Source organism: Bactrocera oleae, chromosome 2, assembly GCF_042242935.1.
Source record: "Bactrocera oleae isolate idBacOlea1 chromosome 2, idBacOlea1, whole genome shotgun sequence".
Lineage (NCBI taxonomy): Eukaryota > Metazoa > Arthropoda > Insecta > Diptera > Tephritidae > Bactrocera > Bactrocera oleae.
The window spans coordinates 9,760,952-9,765,946 of NC_091536.1; the positions used below are offsets into that span (position 1 = coordinate 9,760,952).

A 4,995-nucleotide genomic window follows, 5' to 3' on the forward strand; every position below is an offset into this window, starting at 1 on the left:
GAAATTTCGTGTTGCTGCATAGCCTTTACCTCTAGACAATAATATCGATAGTTTTTACATAAAGTATCGAAATAATCGAATTTCGTGACCATCCCTTAAGAGGTTAAGAGCCCGTCGCATTAGTTCAAAACGATAAATTGTATAAAATTTTGTTATTTTAGAAAACAAAAAAAATATTTGTTGGCGAAAAAATACAAACTTTGAAATATTTCTAGTCAAATATGGAAAAATATACAAAAAATTTTAAATTTTACTATATATTTTATTATAAATTACAAATTTCATATTTCATATTTTTGCAAAAACAATATTGTTGAACATACATGTATATGCGAAATTCAAAAAATTGTTATCCTAAAATAAATTACAAAAATCGTTATATCTACGATCATTATCACTAATTTCATATAATCAATTTTAAACGATTCTTCGATTATTTTTCAATAAATTTTTCGATTATTGATTTTGAAATTTTCAGCTAAGCTATCAATTTTAAGTGCTAATATGTTAAACTGGTTTTTGAGAACATCATTTGTACCATAATCCTGTATTATTATTTCGAAGTTACAAAAAACTTATAAAATCGCAAAAGCTCTTTTAAACTAGAAAGTAAGTTAAATTATATAAAATGGCGTTAAAAAACCACTAAAACTAAATTGCTACGCTTCAGATGATATCTACATAAATTAATTATCTATTATTATCTAAGTCTTACATGACAGTTATGTTTCGAAACAACGCTATCATTCTACAATTACACAACCGATTGATAAACCGAAGTTGAATACTATATATCATTTCAACAAAATTTTTCCACAAAGCCCTGCCACGAAAATCACAAACGAATCGATGCACACGAACCTACTTTACAAAGCCAGCCAAGCGGCACAGACTAACAGCACACACTAACACACATTAATATACAGGCATACGTGCGCATAGTGGCACAGACAAAAAGCCAAACAACCTACACACAGCAGCGATAATAGCGCTTTTCGCTTGAACGTATAGACACACACACAGCGTACCTCAACGCGCCACCTCGCCGCTGACAGCGCGGCGACGAGTCGAGTCAGGGAAACACATACACTTTTTAACACATATACAATATATATGTACATATTTATGTATGATTGTGTGTAGAAATATATATATATGTGTTTGTGCGCGTGTAGCCTTCAGTTGTGCTGCCGCTGGGTTGCGGCTTTGGCAGTCACTGCCATCAGCGCCGTCGTCGTCGCCATCGCTGTCGTTTGTTCGTCGCCATTGCGTTGTCGTTAGAGTCGTTTTTGTCATGTTATTGCCGACACCGTTTCCTGCCAAAGTCGTATCTGTTAAGCGCACACACACACATATATATGTATATACATGTGCACTCACACCGACATGCATATAGTATTATATGTTTTAAGTGTGCGCTAACGAACAGCAGCGCGTGGCTAGCGGGTTGCTGTGGGGAATTTTTAACATTTTTTCGTATTTACTTCATTTTCGCTAAAGCGCCGCCAACGCCACCGCCGACCTCAAACGCCAACAACCATATAACATATACTTGTAGTGCGTTTAAATGTACCATATTTATATGTATGTGTATGAAACTTGGTGTGTATAAATCTACATACATATGTATGTATGTATGTTGTTGGTATCTGCTCGTTGTCGTTGCTTAACGCTTTTGCTTTGCTTTGCTTTGCCTTTGTTGGCGTTGAACGCCCGACTCGCACTGACGTCGCCTGTCCGGCGTACGAACTCATTTCATTTCATTATGTTTTCGTTGTTGCGCTCCACGTTGTTGTTGGTGACATTCGTTGTTAGCTTTATCTTTTTTGCTTGGCATTTTCCATTTTATTTTGGCCTTTTTCGTTATTTATTTGGTCTTTTTTCATTACATTATATGTTTGTTGTTGTTGTATTTTGTCTTTATTGTTGTGTGCTCGTAAATGTCTCTGGTGTATTGTGCACGCATACATACATACACACGAAGAAAAAACAAAAAAACACATACAAATAGTCGTATATATGCATGTAGGTGGCAGCGTTGCAGCGTCAAGGGAAGGAAAGTCAGAAAATCGCACGTGAAGTAAAATAACTGGACGACGAAACGTGGACGATGGCAACAACGAACAGACAGTGCAACGGTTAAATGGTCAGTGCGTTGTAGGGACACACATACACACATACATATGAACATGTATAAATAAAAATTTGCTGTTGCAACAACCACATACTGTCAGTTGTTTTGTGTTGTATGTTTGTGTTAAGAGCAATAGCAATAATAATTATAATAACAACAACAATAATAATTATTATTATTATAATAACAACAACAGTAATAATAATAACATTAATAATAACAACAATAATAATAATAATAACATTAATAATAACAACAACAGCACAGCAGAAATAATAATAACAAGCAATAATAAAAGGAACAATAATAGTAATAATAACAGAAATAATAAAAACAACAAAAACAATAACAACCAACCAACAATACAAACAACAACCAAAGCCAATATTCCCGACAACAACAAGAGCAGTTTTGTGTTGCACTCACACGCATTGGTGGCAACTACTTAACAGCATTTCGAGCTCTCGCCACTGACGGCACTGGCTTTACTGGCGGCTGCTGCTGTTGCTGATGGCTGACGTCCAATGGCGGCAACTTGTTATTTGCACAGCCCATTGCTTCGACGAGTGCATCGATAGTAATTGAATGTTGTGACGCTCAGTGCTCTCTATCGAGTCGCAGTCGTTTGGTTGGCGACAATTGCCGGCAAATGCCAAGATGATGACGGCGCTTCAGTTGTTGCAGCTGGCGTTATGTGAACAGAAACTATGGGTAAGTAGTTTTAATGTGTCGTACTTGTGATAACAGTAATTTGAAAGAATTCGTTGTAGACGAAATAATGATTCCTCATCAACAAGCAAGTAACATAAGGAAGTGTTTGTACGAGGGAAATAGTTGTATTTATAAAACAAAAACAAAAATAAGCAAAAACGCTAACTTCGGCTACACCAATAGCGGTGCGATCTGAACAATATGTTCGGAGATTGAAGTGCGTTACGCAGGTCAAATAAAAAAGTTTTCCACACAAAGACTTGATTTTGATCGCTAAAATTGTATGGCATCTACATACATACATATATGCCATATAGGTCCGATCTGAGCAATTTAGAATCGAAGATTGTACCTTTGCCGTGGGAAATAATTCGTGCCAAGTTTCATGAAGACATCTCGTCAAATAAAAAAGTTTTCCATAGAAGAACATGATTTTAATTCCACAAAAAACTGTTTGGAACCATTTAAACCACATAAAAAGAAGCTTGATAAAGGGTGTTACACGAGTTAATGCAACGAAGACTCATGGATCGAATTTCCATTTGTGAATCGATCCATTTCTTAAGCATAACCAATTGGTGATAAAAAGTGGGCACCTACGACAACGTCTAGCGAAACCTGAAAAAACCGATCATGCGCAATGACGCAGCTACGAATGACGGTCAAGAAGATTTTGTTATGTGTTTGGTGGGATTGGAAAGGAATCATCTTATATGAACTTGTACCCTATGGTCAAGCTTTTAATTTGGACCTATACTATGAGCAATTGGACCGTCTGAAGAAAGCGATCGTCAAGAAGCGGTAAGCTTTGGCCATTAATAGAGGAATTGTTTTCCATAAGGGCAATTACCGTTGAAAGCCAAAAATCTTTAAAAGCCTGTTTTCGAGTTGTACTCGTACTTAAGACTAAACCAGTTAGGTTAGCTACAAATTTATATCATTAAAATATCGTTGCGTTAGATTAAACAAATCGGAAATTAATGCGCCGATATGTAAGTGTGTAATGAATTCGGTATGATAAATATTTATCGATTATTTTCATTCGATAATTATTTCCAATTTAAAATTATCGATTAATGAACGTATTATATACTTAATCGATTTTTTTATTCGATAACTGATTCATATTGAAACTTATCGCTTATTTCAAACCAATACTTACAGACTCATCCGCCTTCAAAATTATCGATTATTGAGTGTTTTCTTTACATTTTGGAAGTTAAATTGATGTATACTCGCAAATTTATACTTAGGTAACAATAGGGTCTTTTAAAAGGGCAATTGAGAGCAAATTAACTTTGTAATCGATAAAATATTGATTGCAGAGAACATTGTGTATATTATTTTAATTATTTATAGTAAAATGCAAAAAAAAATTAAATAATTAAAAAATTTTTTTTTATTTTTAAAAAATATTTATAATAATTTTTGAATTTAAAAATATTATTTTTCTTTTTTGAAAATTTAATTTCAGAATACATGCTTATGTGTATGTACATATGTAGCTAAGTACCATCTGATATTCATAAGTTCTAACTCTATAAATTTACCATATATTACTTCCGCAAAGATTTGAAATAAAACAAGATTTTAATAGAACTTTTTAAATCCCTAATATATGTACCTTTAATGTATATGTACATATATGTGCGCAACTATATAAAAGCAAAAAACTTCATAAAAAAAATTACTCTGCATTTCAAATGATTTCAGGAATTTTTCATATAAAATTTATTTACTAATTTTCCTCGCAATCTAAGGGAAGTGTATTAAAACTAACGCTACGGAAAATCAAAACGTAATGAAAACAGAATTGAATAAACTTTAGCCCACCGCCAACCAAGGCCAACCTGCTCGCGGCGGTGTCAGCTACAGTGTACTCGTATCAGCATTGTCTGAATCGCCTTCACCTGTGCTGCGCCGTTATTTGTGCGCGCCAAGCAAATATTCTGACAGCAAAAAATGGAAACAAGAAATGAAGCAAGAATGAAAATAATTGCAGCCCGAGCGCACCAGCGCCACCAACAGCAGCAACTAAATAGTAAAATACTTATAGATATATACATATGTGTGGAAATAGATACAAACGCGGTAACAACAATTGTTGGCGTCGCCAATGCTTTAGTCACTGTTACTGTAGCGACTGGTTG

General features: G+C 34.5%; 1 long non-coding RNA gene across 1 annotated transcript in view; it reads right to left on the bottom strand.

The window, feature by feature from the left end:
• The window catches only part of LOC118682931 (uncharacterized), a 48,799-nt gene extending 47,752 nt beyond the window's left edge, over positions 1 to 1,047 (bottom strand). Inside the window, exon 1 of the long non-coding RNA XR_011396062.1 lies at positions 716 to 1,047. This is a non-coding gene — a long non-coding RNA (uncharacterized lncRNA). The remainder of the gene's footprint in view (positions 1 to 715) is intronic.
• Positions 1,048 to 4,995: the final 3,948 nt, after the last annotated feature.